At 38.6% G+C, this 23,553-nt stretch overlaps 1 protein-coding gene across 1 annotated transcript in view; it reads left to right on the top strand.

The window, feature by feature from the left end:
* LOC6033844 (F-box/LRR-repeat protein 7) overlaps window positions 1-23,553 on the top strand; it is a 125,942-nt gene that overhangs the window by 52,852 nt on the left and 49,537 nt on the right. The window contains exon 2 of the mRNA XM_038259500.1: window positions 12,159-12,199. The gene's annotated coding sequence lies outside the window, so the exon portion shown is untranslated. The remainder of the gene's footprint in view (window positions 1-12,158; window positions 12,200-23,553) is intronic.

A 23,553-nucleotide genomic window follows, 5' to 3' on the forward strand; every position in this document is an offset into this window, starting at 1 on the left:
AAAACAATAATTAGATACAGGATCAGTAATTTTCATAAATTTAAAACTACCCGGGATTTTTCGGAATTTTTTTGAAAATTTCCCGTTTCCCGGGAATTTTGTAATTGGACGCTCTACGCCAGAACTTTAAAAAACAACAACCTTTAAAGCTTAATTTGAAATCAGCTTAAAAAAAGGTAAATTAACTCAATAGTAAGAATTTAAATCAAAAAAGTGCTTTATAGCTTGGGATTCGACACAGACCAAAATCTCAGTATAAGTGAAGAAAAACATTTTTAACAAAAAACAAACGTGCCAATAGATTGTGTTTTCGGCCTGTACTAAAAATCTGTATTTATGGGAAGCCTTATAGTAAATGACTCAATTCTTGAAATGATTCACTTTTGCTAGCACAACAACCCCAGAGTCAAAACACCTCACTCAGCCCAAAGAAGCTTCCCGAAATGCTATTTGTCTTTCAAATCGGGTCCCGGTGGTTTCAAGTCTAGTGACGGTCCAGCCACCACCAGGCATCAATTTATTTAGTTGTCAAATGAAACGAGTAAAACCTATAATAAGCAATAAAAAATCCCATAAATAATCCGTTAAGTTGAGCTTTCGTCTCGTTTGTTCACTCTCCTCTATTTCTAACCTCGCCCGAAAACTTCTCCAGCTCTTCGACGGAGCTTAGAACGAACGCGGTGGGGAAATATGATGTACAAACGGTGTTCACAAGTCAACGTCCAGGCCGAAAGTCCAGCCACTTTGCAAATCCGGGGACAACACATCAGACGCAAGTGTTGCCACAAGACTCAACACGCCGCCGCGTGACACCCCGGATCAACGTCGCAAAGCATTCAAAGCTGCGGATAACGACGTATCGAATAACACCTACCAAGCTGGTGACTGTTTTTGTTTTTCTATCATTGAATGGTTCTGGACTTTACAGTTTTGGCACTTTTACCACCAGGATTGTCTAAATCATTGAAATCTCTTGCATCATTTCATCATCAAAGCTTTAAAGAAAAAACATTTTTTGACATTTTGATACTAATCTGAATACGCACCTTCGTTAAATGACACAACCTTTGTTTAAAATGCTGTAATTGGTTAAACCTTTAATCAATACCATTCACGGTGAACTTTTCGCCCATTTCACATTTCAGATCAAATCAAACGGTTTTGATTTTCATTCCGACTTCATCGATCGAAAGCTTCCGATAAGAAAGATTAACAACTCGCGCGTTCACATTCCCATCAGTCACACGTGAGATCCATCTAAGTCATGTCAATAAAACTTTTTTTTGTTTGTGTACTCGACCAGCTTTGTCTTCTCACACACTGATGTCACGCAGAAGCGCCAAAAGACCATAGAGTAGTGCTTCGCTGGTGATGCTACTTTTTGCGATTCACCGCATTCCTGGCGAATCGTGACTGATGAGCAAAGCAATGTACCTTGCGGAAATGTTTTGCTGTTTTTTTATCCGGTGGTGTCGGTGACAAATTTCACTTCATTGGCACAGTCACCATGATAAGGTTTTCTGGGTTTGGGTGCAAATCGTCTAACGATGGTAGTCTCACATCATTTGGATGGATTCAAGTGCAAGCAAGCTGGATGAAAATCATTTAGATACCAATCTTATCTGCGTCTTTCGATGCACTTTGATCATGCAACCGCAATGTTAGGTAGTATGTTGACATACGTGCATTTTATGTTCATCAGATCCTTAAAAATTTGAACCCCGAGTTTCAATTTAAAATGTAAATACTAGGCCGGTACCCCCTGTCATGTAAATCAAGTAGGCCCGGTACCCCCGTTGAGAATCGCTGGGCTAGCACACAAATTCACTGTATACTATTTTTTAATTTAAGATTATACAGCAGTTTCCTACAGTGGTGTACATTCATTATTTGCCTATTTTGCTAATGATTATTTGGGATGAAATCTTATTACAATAATATCAGGTAGCAGTTATTGATCAGCACGACTTAGTTCTTCTAGCAGAGGCGGCGAGTGTAGCTAATTTAGGTAATCTCAAATACCCAAAACTTTAAAATTCGATATCTCTGGAACGAAACATATTCCTTTCTGTCGATAAGTGATTCTTATGTAAAATTGGCCGGGGAACACGATGGTGAGGTCAAATAAAAAAAATAAATAGGGCTGTTTTGAGATACGGCCATTTAAAGTTTTCAATTGCGCAATACAGGTAGAAAACATATTTTAATCTAAATTTTGATCACGGAAATTGATTCTATGTCCAATTTCTTTTAAAATTGAGTCTAAGACCGACCCTCTAAGATTTGTGGTTCCTGAGTTATCGTCGTTTGAAGATAGGGGTTTCGCTCAAAAATCGCCATAAAGTCGATTTTTTGGGAGGGTACAAAAATGGAGGGGGTGGTGCGAGTTGGATGAAATTCGGGATTTTTGCATGTTTTGATAGTCTCAACAGCTCTGCCAAATTTGAGCAGAATCGGAGATGGTAATTTTCAAATTTGCATTTTTTCTTGCACACTTCAGGTGGAATGACCCATATGAAAGTAGTTTCAATCTTGTCGTGCTATCTTGTCACTCCATGAAAATTGATGTAAGTGCGACAAAAGGCCAAAGGGATTTCAGGCCAGGAAAGTCAGGATGCGTTTGTCGCACGTACAAGCTAGACTACCGTTAACATTTGTAATTATAACTCGGGACTCAAGCAACCAACTTCAACCAAACTTTGGGACAATGCACAGAATGGTCAGCCAAACCAAACGTGTTTGTTATTGTTTACATTGCGTGCTCTCGTTTTTGTATATTCAAGGTCAAACATTAAAACGCGTTTTTCTCGGAACGTCGAAATGGCGGGTGCGACAAGATAGCACGACGACGTCGAATTGTTAAATGAACCGTAAATTTATCCATGCTCTCCTAGATGGACGAAGTAATTTAATCAGTTATTTGATTGATTTAGTGGCAATTTAGTGTTTGTTTTTGCAACGGAATTGTGCAAACACATTGCCGGTGGATGGAGATTCGGGGACGGCTCTCATTTGTGTGCTGAACGATGAATGCCGTGATGCTGAGTGTCAAGAGGCGGTAAACAAAAGTGGTGAAAATTTTGTACTTAATGGGCAAGTAGCAATTTGCCATGAAAAAAATTAAGAGTGTTATATGTATTGCATTATTTCTAATTTGAGAGGAAAAAGTGAATTATTCTTGCCCACCGAAATGGAGACATTGACAGCACGAATCATTCTCAAGTGGCAAGTTCCGGCCAGATTTGGCGAAATGCACAATTTCGTTGAATTAAGTTTGGTAGACCCAAAATAGGCTCTAGGCCCAAAATAGGGACAAGTACCCTATTTGAGCATCATTTTAGTTTAATTTGAATCAATGTCACCCCCTCTAAGGGGTGAGATTGGGTAAATTTTCAAACGATTGGAATTTAACCTAGAGTTCATCAAATTCCATATTTTGGGAAAATGTTAATAAAGTATCTAAACACGTTGAAAAATGTAAAATGTTATTCAAATAGTTTGTGCTATAGAGAAATTACGAGATGAGTATCGTTTTTTGACCCATTGTCACCCCCACTGGCGGTTCATTTAATACGAAGAGTGACAACATTGCATTGAGTTTTTACGGTTTTGTTGAAATCGAGTTTTGGGGATCAGTGAACGTCAAAATTTGGCATTACAAGATGCACTATAAGACGTCCTTAACATAAATTATTCGCTCTACAGCATTGCCTTGGCGTTCTCGATTGCGAGATTCTTACTCGAAACTAGGTGTCCGAAGGCTTGATTGTTGAGGCAATTGCAAACCTCTTTTTACAGCTAAGCTTCCATCCTCCCCGGGATTCGAACTGACGACCTTTGCATGTTTAGTCCAACTGCCTACCAGCGACTCCACCGAGAAAGCTATTGACTATTGAGCTAAGAAAAAAATAAGAGACTACTTTATACACCCCAACTAATTAAATAATTTTAAGGTATATTTTTGTTATGCTCAATAACATATGCCCGTAATATTGTTAACTATGCCCATTATGCTAAATGCTTATTCGTAGAGTGTAAGTGGCTAATCTCAAATAGGGCAAATGATTCAATATTGCTCATGATCGTTTATCGCATTATAATGAAGAAACTAGTTGCACTTCCAGTATGCAATAGACTAAGCTCGACCTTTACCTCAACCACATTTGAATTTAGCAAAGTGAATGTCTCCGAGAATCTCTTCCCAGCATGCAGCTCGAAATGGCATATGAACGACGACGTCCAGGACCGAGAGTGAGAGCTCGTGGCCGTCAAACTGTCTCTCTGTCTCCGATGGTGTAGACCTTAACCCATATATCCGAGAAGTCAACTTGTCGTCGTTCAAACAGGCTCCCTGTGGCATATAGTTCAACAGCGACACGACAAGATCATTCTTCGCTTGAATCGCCCGGCACAGGAAACTGTATTTTGGAAGTGCATTCTTGGAGGGTAATTAACATTTCATGCAGCCAAAGCAAAAAAAAAATTGCTCGGCCCCAACTCAGAAGTTCGGTGGTTCTGAGGCATGTTCTCTCCGGGTGAACATTTGCAACGATTATTATGTGGCTGAATGGCTGAGGCAGAAACTCAATTTTTGCACGCTACATGCTGCAACAGTTCATAATGTCATGAGAAACGTAATTCAAGTCTTGTCACTGAGAGAATAAAAAAAGAACAGCGAACAAAGCAGAGCAGCAGGTAATGGGAGTGCAAATAATTGTTTTATTTAATTTGTTTTATTAGCACTCAAAGTAGGCTCAAACGCTGTCACGGAATGAGAAATGCAATTGTCGTTCATGTAAAACGGTTTATGGCGGCAATAAGCAAGATCATAGTAAAGCTAATTCTTGGCTGGAAGAATTTCCTCGCAGCCTGGATTCGAGCAAAACATTTTGTGGATTTTGTGTCTTTTTCATTGGACATTTAGGTGAACGGCATGTGTTTCGATTGTGTACCTAATGTTGACATATCAGTGCTTTGGCGATCGATTAGAGCTTTTAAAAAGCGTTGTCAATCAATATCAAGCAATAAATAGCTTAATGAGTGAGAATTTGTAAATTTGACAGAATTAGAACCGAGTCCTTAAGCTGCCAAACATACGAGGATTTCCCTAATTTTAAATAACTCATCCTCTGTAGCGAGACGGAAATCAATTCTTTCATCTTACCAATATAATTTCACCTCAGGCCACACACATTTTGCATCCCATCTCATCCCAAACTCAACTCAGCTTGCACACTACACTCCATCTTTCTAACCTACATTCCTAATATGCTTCAATGTCTTGGAAGCTCACCCTGCCATGTCATTTCCCCTTTGTGGTGGTCGGTCGGTCGAACTTGGCGGTGTGACCTGTTTCCGCCCCCATTATGCACCCACTGCAATTGCACCCAATCCAACAGGTGGTTGCACCCTCCTATAGCAGCGAATACAACGTGTAATGTTGTCGTTGGCGGTGGTGTTGGGAAAAAGTTCTTCTTAATGTAATCAATTTTTTATGCAGAATTGATTGTTTTGGTTGCAGCCGGTGATTGTTTTTTAACTTTCCGTGTAGCAAAATGCGAGGGAGGTTGAAGAGGTTTGTGCTTGATTTGTGCCACAGATCAACAGATTGAACTGTGAATAATCTTTACAGTTAAATACTAAACTTGATGAGTTTGTATAAATATTCAGAATGCAAATTCAAATGAGAGTTAGATAAATGACTGTCTCAGTTTTGCCCAAACATTAGAGGATCTGTTTGTCTATGGTGATATCATCAATTGCACCAGAAGTGAAAGAGAGAGTTGACAATATTCCACGGCACCTTTAACGTGTGTAATGTGCCGTGAAATGGTTCAGCAGATAAGTCGTTCGCAGATGACAGGAAACTGTGAAGCATATCATGGAAGTACATCCAAAGACAAATTTATATTATTTAAACATGAGCTCAAGACATCCTGATAGCAGTCACAATCCATTTTCATGGACATAAAACATGGTTGCCACCGGAATCCAAAGTTCGGCTTTCACACTTGAAATTACTTCTGAAAGCGAAATGGGAAAATTTGTTTCACTTAATAAAGTGTGCAGATCCACAGAAATGGTAATTCCAGACAGAGAGGCACTTTTTCTCGGATTTTCCCAGACATAAATTTCCGCTTTCCCTCCCTGGACACGGTCTAGCCAATCGAGTGTGATATGATACGGTTTTTTTTTTGTTTTGTTTTGAAAGGTAGCCCCATAATTGCTCCAGTCTACAGTTTAGTGGCTATTAATTTCAAAAGCACGGTAGGCACCATCCATAAACTACGTAATTAGTTTGAAGCACGAAGAAGTGATCTGCGAAAGGCAAGATTTGGTTTTGCAGCCTTAAGTATTTTTGCTTAAATCAGTTAATTGAAGTATTTCATTACGTGTGACGAGTTACTTAATGACAAGTGAATTGAAACATGATTTTCAAAAGATTAAGAAAAAGAATCCTGCAGACATTACAACGATTATGCTACTGCGAAATTTTTCCAAAAATTTTAAATTAAATCGAAATGCCTTCTGCATTTTTTGGTTAAACTTTCGAAAAATGTGAGTCTGTGAACCACTCAAACAATGCAAGCAACACTTAGTTCGTAAAATATTGCCAACTTTACGACCCCGAAAACACCCAACTCAACCCCAGAGCCACCGCGTGATGATGTTTATCTAAGGTTTTACTTTGTGAAACTGCAAACTCCAAGCGATAAGTGAACGTTACCAAAAACAGTGAGAATGAGCAAAATAAAAGCTTCCGACGTCGTGACCACCGGCCGACCAGCCAGCAAATTCACAGCCCGTTTTCGGCCAGTGTGAAAAGATTTGGTTTATAGCCGCTCGAAAGCAAAATTTGCGTCGGCTTTAAATGGGTAATTATAAATGCAAGCAAAATAAAGACACTTGGAAGGGAAAAGTTGCATTTTAAAAGTGGCGGAAGCGAGATTAAGGCAACTGCGATCGTACTTAAAAATGCATATTTTGACGATTTTTTCGCTCAAGCTTCCACCGTCAAATGTAACCTGATTGCAACCTAGTTCGTAATTAATGGATGGAATTCAGCTGGAGAAATCTTTCCCAACAAAACCGTTTTGTAAATGCTTGCAAAACGCCGCCATGTGACAGCCGCCCTTACGCGCGCGGTTGACTATTTTCTAGCAGAATAAGGGGAAATATCAAGCAATTTATGTCCCATTTTGAAACGGCCGGTATGCGATAAGTGTCACCGCAAAAGGGTACTGCAAAGAATAAATCTCGCCGTCCGGCGGTCCCTCTTTTCCCTTCCTGGATCCGGCCCAACACGTGTAATTGAGGAAAGGCTAGTCGACAGTAGGGAGGATCTTTGCACATTTTTATTTTATTAAACATATTTTTATGTTATAATTGTAAAAATATACTCAAATGGATTAAAAACAAACAAACTAACCAAAATTAACAATTTCTATTCAATCGACCCATCTTTGTCCCAACAGAGCAACACCAATGTAAATTTACCCATTAGACGGCAACTATTTACTAAGTTACTATCCCACTTCTTTATCCAGAAAACTCCAATTTGTCTGCTGTGTGCTATCTTGGTCGAAAATGAGTTGATGATGACGTTTTCCTATACCGTCAGTGGGGGTGACTATGGGTCAAAAAACGATACACCTATCGTATTTTCTTAATAACAAAAACAATTTAAATAACATCGAAAATCTTTAGACGTAGATTTGTTCTTAGATAGTTTACTAATATTTTCCCAAAATATGGTGGATTTTGATGAACACTACATTAAATGCCAATTGTTTGAAAATGACCCAATCTCACCCCTTAAAGGGGGTGACATTGGGTCAAATGAAACTAAAATGATGCTCAAATACAACGATATGGTAAAAACAAGTCATTCAACAGTGTTTCTTGTTCGAGGGAATCGTATTGACACGCTACAATGTTTGAAGTGGAGATTTTCAAACATTTGGGTAGTTTTCGAGCAATTCTAACAAAAATATTAGAAAGATGTTTTTTCGAGAGGTCATTTTCGGCCAAAAACGTACCCCAACTTTAGACAGCTGCCAAAATAACAGGATTTGTTCTAGGAACGAGATTTTTTCAGCGAAGTCATCTTAAGATGTCCCCTACACAACCCTTTTAAAAGAATTCAGTTTCATTGAGAAGAACCTGATAAATGGTAAAATCCGTATAAAATCATTTTGACCCAATCTCACCCCCACTGACGGTACTTAACAAACACTTCAACATGATTTAACCCGATTTTGGGAACGCGGTGGTTGGACACTTTTTCGTTTGACACTTTTTTAGTTTGTACCCCGTTGGTTTGAAAAAGTCAAACTAAAAAGTGACGAACGAAGGATTTTTTTGATCGATTTGGTGACTAGGGGAAAGTTGTAGGTATGGATTAGGACTGCACTGAAAAAATATGATTCTCATTAAAAAAAATGGTGAAACTTGAAAACCGTGCACTTTCACTAAAGTATTTTTTAATTGCAAATTTAATTTTACATCGGAAAATGCAGCGGAATTTTTTTGCTACCAATATTTAAATTTTTTGAAAAAATCTGTGTTGACTCAAAATTCAAAACTCGCTCAAAGATATGTAAGAAAATAAAAATAGGATTTTTTTTGCAAATCAACTTTTAGTGACAAATATTTTTTTACCGTGAATCATATTTTTTTCAGTGTAATTTTAATCCATACCTACTGCATTGCACAAAACACCAAATCGATCAAAAAATTCCTTCCAAAGATACAGAATTTCGAATTTTCATAAATCGTATGGACAGTTGCCAAATTTGTATGGAAAATTATATGGACAAACTAATGATGCAAAATGGCTTCTTTGGGCAATGAGTTTGTACACAGAAAACAAAAATATGGTACTATTCATCAGGAAATTGTGACAGATTTTGCGTAAAAAAAGTGTAATATTACATCAGAAAATGATGAATTTTCATCAGTTTGTGGTGAATATTCTTCAGGTTCACATTTGATTAGTGCGCTGACCACGGGGACGCGCTGTCTTGTTTTTGCATGCATATTTTCATTTCTTTTGTGTCGCTGTTTGTGTGCTTGGGTGATTGGTTATTATAATTGAATAATGTCATCATAAGTGCAGAGCTTCTGGGAACGCGCAGTCCTGTTTTTTCGCGATAATTTTCGTCGTAAATGATCGTAAAAATTTATTCCAACTGGCAGTTTTATTATTAATTCATCAAACTATCGATTTTGTGAAGAGTAAAGCGTCATTTATTTTCTATTTTTTGAAATTTGCTCGCGTTATCTAAATTGTAAAAACAGTAAAAATATACTGATAAGTCCAGCCCATAGCACTACTGCTCGGCTGGCACGCGTTCGTAAAAAAAAACATTTTAAATAATCAATTATCTATCTTTCCGCAGCCGGCTGCCTAAGATTTTAAATTTTCAACCGATAAACAAAATGCTCATGGTCACATCACTGCCACTCGTGAATCCTGACCTCATACCCATCTACTAACCCCCTCAAAACTCATGTGATACTTTGTCGGAGATGCAGTCGATTGGGCGGTCTCTATCACTCAAGTATCGGACTAACATTCCCATCCACTTCCCCGTGACCCTACCACTGGTCGTGGCCGGCGCCGGTATTGATCAGCATGATAGGGGCCTTTGAGAAGTTGCGAAGCGAGGAAAGATAGCACCCACTCATCTTCCACGGCTCGTGGATGTAACTTCTGGAGGTCCTGATGAATAACGGAGTAGCAACTGCGGGTGGGCACCTATGCTTATGCTTATGCTTATGCTTAATATTATTCAGGTTCACATTTTTACACTTTTTCAGGTAATATTCCTCAAAAAAGAGGTAAAATTCAACCTACCAAATTTTCAACATTCCAAAATTCTACTTTTTTTGCTGTGTACCACATATTTCCGTTATTGTATGGATAAAAGTTTATAGATATATTTGTAGGTTTAAAATGTTGGACAGGTTTAAAATATCATAACAAATTCTTTGAAATATTACAAATAGGTTTGCAAAATGTGTGTAGGTGTATACTGCCAAACCAATACCCGCTACACGGAGAAAAAAGAGTTCCCAAAATCGTGAACACCCGTTCATGAATTTAGGAACCACGAACAAAGTGTTCAAATTCCATAGTACGATTTTCAAAAACGTACCATGGAATTTGAACACTTTGTTCGTGGTTCCCAATTTCATGAACGGGTGTTCACGATTTTGGGAACCCTTTTTTCTCCGTGTAGCCGGCAGCGAAATTATGGAAAAGTATAGTCTGTTTCAGTCTTGGATTCTGCTGATACAGCTTAGCTCCGTCTCGGGAGGTGTTATACGTAACGCTATTTCCAACGTCCCATTTCATAATGACAAAGCTTCTTTTGGTGCAATTTCGAGGTCGTTGTCTGCCTTGAATCCCACTTGATTCAAGTCGTTTTTGGTCATATTCTGTTTTAAAATAATAATTTCGAATATTTTAGGGTTGAAAGTTTGACTTAGACAAGCAAAAAACGTATTAAAAACTAAAAAAAGCAAAAGGTAATGATAGGAGATGGTAGAATTAAAAACAAACATAAACATAACAAGTTAAATGCAAATAAAAATACTATATTTAAAAAAAATTAAAAAAAAATAAAACATAAAAGAGAAGTAATGTTTTTCGTAGAAAACTTGCTCAAAATTACCTCCAGAATACGGGAAAATTAAAAATCCTCTAAAAAAAATTGAGCGTTAGAGGTTATTTACAATGCTTGGTTTAAAATGAAAAAAAAAAACTATTAATTTTATTTTTTTAAACTGTTCAATCTTTTTTAAGTGAAAATTTATATTTTTAGTTATTTAAACATTTTTTGGGAAATTGTTGAGGACATGGGAAACAAATATATTCAATATTCATTTAATTGGCCTAGTTTTATCAATGTAGACAAATTTCAACTGCTCTATTTGAAATGTAAGCATCTTCAAAATTAAATAAAAATTCACTCTTAGTTTGCTGACAATATTGGTTACGCCCTTTCCGCAACGAAGAGAAACTTCGCCAAATCAATTGATTTGGACAAGTAGAAAATTGAATTCTCCCTCCCGATGACCGCTCCGGAAATCCACGGAACCGAGAGCTACTAGTCGTCGAACGATTCGTCCCAAATGTGCAGCAAATGACAGCAAGAAACGACAGTAATTATTGGAACGACTCCAGATAAAGGGCTTGTCCTTCTCCTCCCCCTTTTGGCCACGGTCACATGGTGCAACGTAAATTATCCTATCAAACTGACAAACTGACAAATGGTTCTGAAAGCTGAATGCACACACACACACTCGCTTCTTCCCTTTACTAAAGTGTCGGGGCTTATTGTGTGCTGAGTGCGCACACCCATCAAGCCTTTTCGGACTTTGGAAAATGTGCTTTTTATGCACGCCAAAATCGTCCGCAAATCGTGACCACATCCGAGCCGAAACCCCGGCCGCGAAGGGCCACTGGATGGATGGAAAGGTAAACCTTTTTCAGCGGATCAGGTCGATCGTCGAAAGTTCGCAATGCGCTACCGGATTAAGACGGAATGCTCGTGCGTTGAGCGTATGCAAATTTGGCGTATTATCTACATCTCTTGGCGGGTTTTTTTTTAGGTGCTTTGTTATTGGTTAAATTTGGAGGGTAAGTTCGATCGAGGGGATCTTTTTTTGATCGGAATTTAAATATGAACTCCAGGTGCAATTTTCAACGTTTTCGTTTTTTACAGTGCTTAACATTAGTATTGAACTTCAAACATTTCCGATTTTTATATCATCAGTATGAACTGAGAATTTTTTGTACACAGATAAAAATGATGGTAATATTCATCAAAAAACGGTGACAGATTTTATGTCAAAAATGTGTAATATATTATTATTTTCATCCGTTTCTGATGAATATTCATCAGGTTCACATTTTTACACATTTTTTGAGTAATATTACTCAACAAAAAGGAAATATTCAACCAACCAAATTTACATCATTCCAAAAATCAATTGTTTTTTGCTGTGTACAGTGTACACATAAGAATAAAGTCATGTTTGTTTTACTATCTGATACTAACTTTCTTCTATTATTTAATGGAGATGTGTCTTAATTTACTGTTTCTATTGCAGTTTAAACTAACCCTTTTCTTTTTCTCTCTTTTTTTCAGACATCCACTGGCATCATGGAGTTTCCAGCTTTAGGGGCTCGGTAATTATCGGTTGACTTTCTTCGATGCTGGATTTCAAAAATGTTACGTGTATCATAGCGACACAAACTGTTTCTCAGTAATTGTTCATAATTTTGGCTCGCACATGCGTCAATTTGCATCCTTCTCTCTTTGTCTCTCTCAATCGATCAACGTCAAGTCGAGTTGGCCTGCGCTCTGAACCCCGGTACGGACACTGTCCTCTTAGGGTTCAGCAATCCCGCCACCGCGTCGCGTAACATCTCATACCCATACAAGGGTGGTTGACTGGTTGAGCTTAGGCCACTGATGAGCGCAAAAATCGGTAGCCAAATCCGGTAATTATACGCTCATAAAGGCTTCTTGTTGTTGCTGGTTTCCCACGATGCACGATTTTCCACTTCAATTTCGCTCGTAATGTAAACACACCAACAGCTCTGTTTAGAAATTATGGCGTGTTTTTCGAGAAGGCATGAAAGCTCGACGCATACCTACTAGGGTGGTGTAAATCCGGGCTTTTGGGGCTAAATTTAAGCTCATTCTGACCACGGGAACCCCTCCCTCTAATCGCTTGAAGTTTGTATGGAAAAAAACGTAAAAATGTATGGAGAAAAGTAAATGTTTCAGTTTTTTACGTTTGGAGGGCGTAATAGTAATCCAATCTTTATAAATTCTCAGATGTAGACCCTTCATTAAATTGAACAACTTTCCCGAAGACACCATAATTTTAGGATTTTTTGCTGAAAAGTTATTAGCTTCCAAAAAGGACACTTTTCGCGCGGCCTGCCCAAAATGGCAACATAAAAGGCGCACTGCCAGGCAGGCAGGCAGACAAGCACGCACGCCCGTACTTTTACAAATAATTGTTTCTAGGTAACCCCTTAGAACCGTCTGCACAAAAAGGGTCCTTTTTGGAAGCTAATAACTTTTCAGCAAAAAATCCTAAAAATATGGAGACTTCTGGAAAGTTGTTAAAAATTTAATGAATGTCCTGCATCTGAGAAATGGTAAGAATCGGATATCTATGGCACCTTCCACGGGTAAGAAAGTAAAACAGTTGCTTTTCTCCATATATTTTTGTGAGTATTGTGCCAACCTTGTTGTATAGGACCCCATTGTACCGCTGTAAATAGAGCCCAAATGACAGTTCGGCTGTTGGACCGACGCTCAGTTAGCGAGCGCATTCTCTCCGCAACAGCGGCCGCGGCTACTCCGGTGCTGGGGATTCTTCCCGGACGATGTCTAGTGTTCACATTTGGCGATCCTGCCAGGAGGAATAACTTCCGGAACACTGCCGGTAAGTTTTAAAACCTGCTTCAAGTCCTGGAGAATCCCCAGCACGCGGATGGATTGAGTGTTTTGCTTGACAAGGAGGAAGAAGAGTGGAAAACAAGTGTTCAAGCTGGTGGAGATTTTTTGTTAACCCTTGACTGACCAGGGTGAGCATCGTTAACCTTTGGTAAGCCGGGAGGGTTTTATTTTTATTAAAAGAAAGGGAAGAGTGAAATTTTTGTAACATTTTGGAACATTTGAAAAATTGCAAAGCTCACAAAGTTTCTGGTCTGAACGTGAGCTGGAAATTCGATTGAGGCGTGGTGAAAACTTCTGCAAGGCAATCCTTGAAGTTATGGAATTTAAAAACAAACGCTTTGGTGTAATGTGTTGTTCTTCGAGCATGTACTTTCAATGTCATCCGTTGAGTGCACCAGTGTCGTCGCCTACTTCGGTAGCGTCGGCGCGTACTCATCACTCGGGTGTGCACAAGTGCAAACAGAGGAGTGAGATTTCTCATCCTAAATCATGATGCAGGGCGAGCGTGCGGCAGGTTAGCCTATGTCCAAATACAAACACGCTTCGCTACCACTGGTACGCGTGGCCCATGCACTTCTTTGATTCTTTGTTGGGACGATCGTAGGAAATGTTCGTTTACGAGTTGAACTGGAAAGGCCTCTTGGATATGTCTGTTTACGAATCAGACTGGATGTAAACCTGGATGAATTGCCTCAAGAAAATGTTCGTTTACGAATCGAACTGGAAAGGCCTCTTGGATATGTCTGTTTACGAATCAGACTGGATGTGGACCTGGATGAATTGCCTCAAGAAAATGTTCGTTTACGAATCGAACTGTAAAGGCCTCTTGGAAATGTCTGTTTACGAATCAGACTGGATGTGGACCTGGATGAATTGCCTCAAGAAAATGTTCGTTTACGAATCGAACTGGAAAGGCCTCTTGGATATGTCTGTTTACGAATCAGACTGGATGTGAACCTGGATGAATTGCCTCAAGAAAATGTTCGTTTACGAATCGAACTGGAAAGGCCTCTTGGATATGTCTGTTTACGAATCAGACTGGATGTGGACCTGGATGAATTGCCTCAAGAAAATGTTCGTTTACGAATCGAACTGTAAAGGCCTCTTGGAAATGTCTGTTTACGAATCAGACTGGATGTGGACCTGGATGAATTGCCTCAAGAAAATGTTGGTTTACGAATCGAACTGTAAAGGCCTCTTGGAAATATCTGTTTACGAATCAGACTGGATGTGGACCTAGAGAAATTGCATTAAGGAAATGTTCGTTTACGAATCGAACTGTAAAGGCCTCTTGGAAATGTCTGTTTACGATCAGGCTGCATGTGGACCGCGATGAATTGGATTATGGAAATGTTCGTTTATGAATCGAACTGTAAAGGCCTCTTGGAATTGCTGTTTACGAAACAGACTGGATGTGGACCTGGATGAATTGCCTCAAGAAAATGTTGGTTTATGAATCAAACTGGAAAGGCCTCTTGGAAATGTCTGTTTACGAATCTGACTAGTTATGGACCTGGATGAATTGCCTCAAGAAAATGTTCGTTTACGAATCGAACTGTACAGGCTTCTTAGAAATGTCTGTTTACGAATCAGACTGGATGTGGACCGAGAGAAAGTGCATTAAGGAAATGTTCGTTTACGAATCGAACTGTAAAGGCCTCTTAGAAATGTCTGTTTACGAATCAGGCTGCATGTGGACCGGAATGAATTGCATCATGGAAATGGTCGTTTACGAATCGAACTGGAAAAGCCTCATGGAAATGTCTGTTTACGAAACAAACTGGATGTGGATCGGGAGGAATTGCATCAAGGAAATGTTCGTTTACGAATCGAACTGGAAAGGCCTCTTGGAAATGTCTGGTCACGTATCAAACTGGATGTAGACCCGGAGGAATTGCATCAGGGAATGTTCGTTTACGAATCGAACTTGAAAGGCCTCTTGGAAATGTCTGTTTACGAATCAGACTGGTTATGGTCAGAGACGGTCGTTTGGAATTGTTCGTTTACGAGACTAACTATGATGACCACTGAAGATATACCGCATTTACGAATTTCTATGAAAAATCCACTGGAACAAAGTGCGATGGAACCTAGGATGGAAAGCTACGTGGCTCGGTTTTAACGCGTGGAGGGACACCCACAATCATGGATAAGATTTGTTTGTTTTGGAGCGGACACAGACTTGATTATCATTGGAAATCAAACGAATGAATCGCGTTGTAGAATGCACGTGAAGAACAGGACTGCTTGGGTGAAAAGCGGAGGTGGTGTGGCGAATACAGTTAACTTCATCCATGGAAAATTCGGTTTATTTATATCTATTTAAACCGCGAATGGGTTCAATCGCTTGTGCGTGTACTAACAAGAGCAGAAGGCAGACGAGCCCAGTAAGCCTCGAAGGCTCGTTGAAGGTTAAGAGATGTCTCGTTGACAAAGGTAAAGTAGGCAAAACAGATTTAATGTCGATAGATGTCTACAAGAAGTATCGATGAAATGCCGGAAAAAATATTAATTAGTAAGAAGTTTTCATTGATACGATCACCTAAAAAAATAAAAAATAGTCTTTTGCCCATACATGTTTTCCTTTTAAAACAAATAACAGTTTCAAATATAGGAGCAATACGTAAGGAAACGTACGCACTTTGTAAGAAAACTTGTAAGAGACGCCAAAACACCTGACTGCCGAAGAGATACTCTTTCTCGGTAGAGTGGGTGGTAAGCCAGTCTCTGTGATGCCTGGTGGAGGCAGCATCATAAGAACGGTTGGTTCACGTGCGCTTCTATTAAAAAAAAAAAGTTTCCATGCGTCTTCGTACATTTTTGTGTTACACAGCCTCATGACTATATTCTAATATTTAAACAAATTGGAGAAAATAACGTAAGAGATTTGTATTTTTAATCATTACCCCGGAGAAGAGGGAAGATGTGAGTATTGTGCCAACCTTGTTGTATAGGACCCCATTGTACCGCTGTAAATAGAGCCCAAATGACAGTTCGGCTGTTGGACCGACGCTCAGTTAGCGAGCGCATTCTCTCCGCAACAGCGGCCGCGGCTACTCCGGTGCTGGGGATTCTTCCCGGACGATGTCTAGTGTTCACAATTTTGACGATTTTGCCCATAAAAACTTCAATCTATTACAGGTATAGGTTCCCGTGGTCAGAATGAGCTCAAATTTTGAATTTAGCCTAATGATGGGTCAATCTATGATTTCAGGGGGTATCCCCAAAAAAGCCCGGATTTGGACCACCCTAATACATACGTGTACTTACTGCCAAAATCAGCCAAAGATTTGCTGCATCGTAAGGCTGTGTGAGGAGTGCATTGCGATTTATCTACACGGAGAAAAATAAGGCATATTTGAATCAACAAAACGTTTTGTTGATTTGAAAATCAAGATTTTTGTTGCATCAACGCTAAACGTCAAAGCAACTTTTTTCAAAACAACATTGAGAATTGAGAAAATCAAGGTTTGTTTCAACGAAAAAAACAGCGTTGATTATATTCAACAAAAATTTTGTTGAATCAAATCTCGTACAGGCTGATTCTACAAAATATTTTTCTGTGTGTACTTACATGGCCTGTCCATAAGTTAAGGTTTTTAACACAGGAACGCTCAACGCATGTCCAACTTACACGGACGCCCAAGTCTCCCAAAAAGATGGAACGGTAACTCTAACTTGCTGGTTCTCGGGCATTACTCAACCAATCGGAACGATTCTTGTTTCTAGGGATTTGTAAGAATGTCTAGATGATCCTAAAATTTTGCAGAACTTGATTTGAACAAATCTGTAATTTCTGCGACCGTAAACATCGTTCCACCTTTTTTAAAACGACTGCATCCGGGGAGTTTTTGGCGATTTTTTTTAACACGCGAAAGAAAAAGTTGGAACGATGTTTTTGATCGCAAAAATTACAGATATGATCAAATTAAGTTCTGCAAAGTTCCAGAATCATCTAGGCACCCTAACAATTCACTGGAAAAATGAATCAGCTTGATTGGTTGAGTAATGCCCGAGAACCATTGGGTCTGTCATGCCAAGGGCCCATCTATAAACCGTGTGGACTCTTTTTTCAAACCCCTACATCCTACCTGTGGAAAATTTTGAATAAAACAAAACGTAATTAATAAATTAATTTTAATACTCTTGAAGTGCTAAGATTTTCTCAAAGAAAATGAGTTCGAATCGAAAAACGAAAGGCATTTGGATAAATCTCTACCAACTCACACGAAAACGGGAAGAGTTGCCCCGAACCCTCTTCGATTTGCGTGAAACTTTGTCCAAAGTGGTAACTTTTGTCCCTGATCACGAATCCGAGCTCCATTTTTCGATATCTCGTGACGGAGTGGTGGTGCGACCCTTTCATTCAACCTGAAATGATGATGGTTTGGAAATTTGGTGTCAATGGGACTTTTATGTAAAATTGGACGCCCCAATAACAGATAAAATTAGTTTCAAATCAAAAGTTGTAATTGAAATCATAATTTGTACTAGGTGCTCAGAAAAAAAGAACCCTCTACTCCACAGGTTAAAAACTGTTTTTAGCTATTTTGGTACAATTTAACTAACCCATTGATATCCGATGCTGGTAAAGTCATATTTTTGCTAATAACTTTTCTTTTCAGTATCAAGTTAGACGAAAATTACGAAAATTTTAGTAGCCAAAAAAATATAGATCCTCACTCAAGTATTAAAGTAAATAAAGTTTTAATAAAAACAAAAAACGCTTTTTTCCCGTTTTTGTAATTCTCTCGCGTTTGCATCCGGCGTGTCGAAGGCCCCATTTTTTTATTTTCAAAAAATCGTGTTTTGGAATCCTATTAGGCTGGAACATTTTTTAAAGTTTTTGTCAATAACTGAACTAGTCTAAAATGCATTTCAAAGCACTTTTTTTCATTCAAATATTGAGTGTATAGCTTGTTATTTAATTTTATTAATGGTACAATAAAAGGCCAAATGTCAAGGTCTCTTTTTACGCGATGCGTTGCGTTTTCCTAATTTGTCGATTTCTCTGGAACGACGCAACATTTTTGCAATCTTTTAAAAGCATTTTTTTAATAGGTCCTCAAAAATAATAATAATAAGGCCTTTAAAAAACTCTAGAGATCTTCAACACGCTTTTTGAAGCTTGTAAAAATATTGCATGGTTTAAGAGAAATATACGAAACAAAAGCGTAACGCCACCGTGTAAAAAACGGTTTCTCTGTACCACCAAAAAACAACACAAATGCCAATACGAAAAAACATAAAATGAAACAAGAAAATCATTTAACAAGAGAAGTAAGGACTATTATAAATCTTATAAAATACATACTTCAAATATGGATACTCCCTTACAAAAACATCCCATCTTTGTTAATTTTGAGCCACTTTACAGAATCGAGGCCACTAAAAGTTTAAATCCCAGCGGTCACACGCGATGCAAAACCCACCACTGGACTTGTACTCGGCAGTATCGAGCGCAGACTAAGAGAAGCGAAAAAAAAACACCAAACAATTTCACTTTCGCCCCAAGATTGCCAACTTGAGCACGAACCCACGAACGAAGCGACGCGGCGGCCACCAGATGGCAATAAATTCAATAATCGACGTTATAATTTGTTTGCTAACAATGTGCCCGAACAAAGCCTTCGTACGTTCGTTTTTCAAGCCACGGTGAGCGGTGCCGTTGCACGTGGAGTTCAGGTTCAGGTAGCGAAAAAATGTGAACCGAGAGATTAAGTGATTTTCGTTGTGAAAATAGCCTGAAACAACAGCAACGCTCGCGATAGTGTGAGTGTGTTGGGTTGGTATGGAAACAATGAGAAAATAGGATCAGTGGCTGAGCGCCATTTTTTTTTGCTCAAGCGGGCGCGTTAAACGCAAAGTTCACGTGTCTGCACCGTAGACCGATTGGTTCAAAGTGACGAACAGAAGTTAGATGGGGTAAAAAACAGCAACCTGATAGACTTGGACAACTGGCGAAAGGAAAATTGATTAAATTCAGCTATAATTGAATAAAATAATAGAAAATTGCACTCGGCTGAACGTACACGCAACTGGCTGCCGAACAAAAAAACGCCGTTTTTAGAAGTATTTGGGTCACACCGAAATGACATGTCACAATGTTTAGAGTAAATGAATGTAAACGATTTTGGGCAGACCAATTTAACCAATTTGACTGCGTTCAGGCCAGATAAAGAGACTAACAATAATTTTAAACTATAATGGCAACTGCAGGAATTTAAAAGGAGGACAAATTTTTAATTGGAATATCTTGAAAATTCAAATGTCATGAAAATCTAAGCAGTTCTGAGAAATTGTTTGAAAAAAAAAATGAAATATAAAGAATACCTTTGCACATTAAAAACAATAATCAGAAAAGAGCAAGTTTGCGTCGCGGTTGATTTATTTTCACGAGTGAAGCGGAGGATTTTAAGCAATCAGGACAAAAATTAAAAAGAATGCAGAAAACGGAGAAAATTGCATTTGTTGCTGCGGCTCTTCAATAATTTTAAACCTTGTGATACTACCGTAGAAACATATGGATACCCAGCATTTTCTCAGAACATGATGAAAAGTTCATAGGGGAAATATGCCCATTTTAAGCCTAATAAGCGGTTGTGTTTGAGTGATGCTGGATAATCTGGATTGTTCCTTGAATGTCACTAAAACCAAGTACACCAACGAGTAGAGCAACTTTGTGTGAACATTTCTGTTTATTTTCACTTTAATTAAAAGTTATGCTTTTCCTTTTACAAGCATTTAAAAAAAATATTTCCACGCCCATTTTTCTATTTTCAGCTTAATTCTTTTTGTCTTCCAGCGCTCTTTTGAGTCTGCTTAGTGCTGCCAAAATTGATGAAATTTTACGCGAACACTTGCTCACTCCAACAGGCGCTGCACCAGCATGTTGGTTGTGTTGGTGGCCACCCTTTGTTGAACGAGTTTGTTCTTTATTTGCCTTCGCTTCTCGCTCGGTTTTCTTCAGCCTTCGATTGAAATGGGTATTCAAAATTCAAACGTCAGAAGACTTAGCGCGTTTGTTTTTTTGATGGTGCTTGCTAATTATTAACATTTTTCGAGATTATTTTTCAAGTGAGTGACTAACTAATGTGCAAAATAACATGTTGCCGGTAGTTGGAAGCAATTTTATATCTTAAGCGCTTTGAAATCGTTAGCGCAATTGAAAAGATATTGATGGCGACTTTCGTTAAAAATTATGATCAAAAGTGCATTAAATTTGATCATTTTGGCCAGTAAATGGCATAAAAAAAAGTTTTTTTGTTAGGTACTTACATTAACAACAAATGAACAAAAACATGCTTGCTTAGTCTTCATAGAGGAGAAAAGCAACTCGCGACATAATAAAGGAGAAAAGCTCGGAACTTAACCTCAAAGGTAAACAACCGAATGAACTTTTTTGACAGGTGTCAGTTCCGGCACTTAGCAATTAAATTTGCGTGCTTACTCGAGGCGGTGCCGTTACTGGTAAGTTTATAGCCTAAGTAGTATTTTTGGAGCTTTAATCGAGCATCAAACTCTCCATATGACGAAGATAGGTGTTTGGTTAGAGAGGGTATATTTCCCCTATGTCATGTTTGTGACAGTTGAATAAATACGTGTCTACCAGTGTCTAACAGCTTTGAGTTTAATCCGATTAACTTGTTGACATCGTGACTTCGTATCGCGAAACGGATACGAAAAACATATTTTCCACAAACTTAGCACGCCAAATGTTTTGTAAAGTACAAAACAAAGTTGTGGAATCGAAGAAAAAATACAAAAATTCACTCGCACACTCGGCGAGAATCGTGTGGCTCATTGCCAAAACAAAATATTATAATCGCCAGCGCCGATTAAACGTTATTTCTGATTTCCGCTTCTCGGCTCAACGGTTGTTTGGCCAGAGCCAGTTGTTGGTTTTGCCCGTTTTCACAAGAGCTAGCCAAAAATACGCGCCACTTGGTGGCCCAAGGTGATTACAGGCCAATCAATTATACAATTTGATAATTACAGTAACGACCGTATGATGAGGCGCACAGTGTGTGTTGTGATAGTTTAACTTTGTTTTTTTTTTAACTCTGCCTGTAATTCTCATAAAGATCAATGATTATGTCTAGGTTTTGTTTAGACCATTTGCAAGTTTGAAAAAGTTTTTTTGTTAGGTACTTACATTAACAAAAAATGAACAAAAACATGCTTGCTTAGTCTTCATAGAGGAGAAAAGCAACTCGCGACAAATTTTTGAGGCTAGGAATTTTGACAGGTATGATTTTCATAAAGTATTCGCCTCCTTTTCTTTCCCAACGCAAACTGGGAACAATGTAGCTGTCAAACTAGGCCAAAATGTTAAAGTCACTCTCAAAATGGACTGTGAGTGATTTGAGTTCATTTCTGACGTCACGATTTTCTCCTCTGTAGGCAAGAAAATCGTAACGTAGCAAATGAACTCAAAGAACTCAGTTTTCATTTTGTGAGTGCCATTTGAGTGATTTGACAGGTGTCAAATCGGGACGTCATAACCCGGGTTTTGTTTCCCATATAGAGGAGAAAAGCAACTCGCGACAAAATTTTGAAGCTAGGAATTTTGACAGGTATGATTTTCATAAAGTATTCGCCTCCTTTTCTCTCCCACAGAAAACCTGGGAACGAGGTAGCTGTCAAACTAGGCCAAAATGTTAAAGTCACTCACAAAATGAACTTTGAGTGATTTGAGTTCATTTCTGACGTCACGATTTTTTCCTCTATTATAGGCAAGAAAACCGTGACGTAGCAAATGAACTCAAAGAACTCAGTATTCATTTAGTGAGTGCCATTTGAGTGGTTTGACAGGTGTAAGATCGGGACATTTGTTAAATTTGCTTTCGATTGCGCGAAACGTCATAACCCGAGTTTTTTTCCGTATTAGTGCCCGTGTGCTTGTCCGTGCTTCTGGCCGTGTTCGTGTACGTGCACCTGACCACGTAGTTGCCTGTTCCTGGTCGTTCCCGTGGCCGTGCTCTAGGCAGTGTCCTTGTTCGGACTCCTGCCCGTGCTTCTGGCCGTTTTCGTGTTCCTGGCCGTGTAGGTGAACAACCGGAACAAAATTATAATTTTGAATGCTAAGTCCCTGTCTCGTCAAGTTATGACAGATTTCTGGAGTTTTTTTGAAAAGGTCCAATAAACCAAATTTTCAGTTTTTGCTTTTTGAGTGTTTTATAATACCCCTGACTCAAGGCGGTTTTAAAACACTCAAAAAGCAAAAACTAGAAATTTGGTTTATTGGACCTTTTAAAAAAAACTCCAGATTTGAACTTTCTGAACACACTCTAATCGACAGAATTGAATCTTAGTGAATTATCTAATTAACTAATATGCTATACCCAAATCTATCATACCTTGACGAAACTGAAGTGTTTACTAACATCAGCTTAAAAAATGTCAAGTTGTGTTTCATTTGAAAAAATACAGAAGTTCATGATGTTCGCCAATCTCGATTCTCCGGATTTGCATTTCTGCTTTTTGGGTGTTTTTCAATACCCCTGACTCAAGGCGGTTTCAAAAACACCCAAAAAGCAAAAACTGGAAATTTGGTTTATTGGACCTTTTCAAAAAAAACTCCAGATATGTTTTAAGTTCATTTACCTTAACTCTGATCATCAAAACTATTTTTTGTAATTTAACATCATATTTTGCTCCACCAACATTTTGAAACAAAATAAATGATCGTAATGAATTATTTGAATTTGATTTGATATTCAACTCATTCAATTTACATAAAAAAGTGTATAATTATCATGAGATTCAAGGACATTTCAGAATGCTACTCTCGATTCATGTGATTTTCAAAATCTCGACAATCGTTACTTTCAAGTCATGATTCATACTCTTCATTCTTCAACTTAGTTTAAGCCAAAAACTCCAGTCGAAATTGCCTTTCGCAAAAAAACCGTATATGTATATTACATATTATGGGAACCCCAAATCAGAGTCAAGACACACATCACACTGCTTCGACCCTGCCAGCCGTCCGTCGGTGGCGGCACCGGTCCAAGACGAGAGATCCCGCCGCGCCAGCAGCCCCCGGTAGCCAAAGTGGTACAAG

The sequence above is a fragment of the Culex quinquefasciatus genome, chromosome 3 (genome assembly GCF_015732765.1).
Source record: "Culex quinquefasciatus strain JHB chromosome 3, VPISU_Cqui_1.0_pri_paternal, whole genome shotgun sequence".
Classification (NCBI taxonomy): domain Eukaryota; kingdom Metazoa; phylum Arthropoda; class Insecta; order Diptera; family Culicidae; genus Culex; species Culex quinquefasciatus.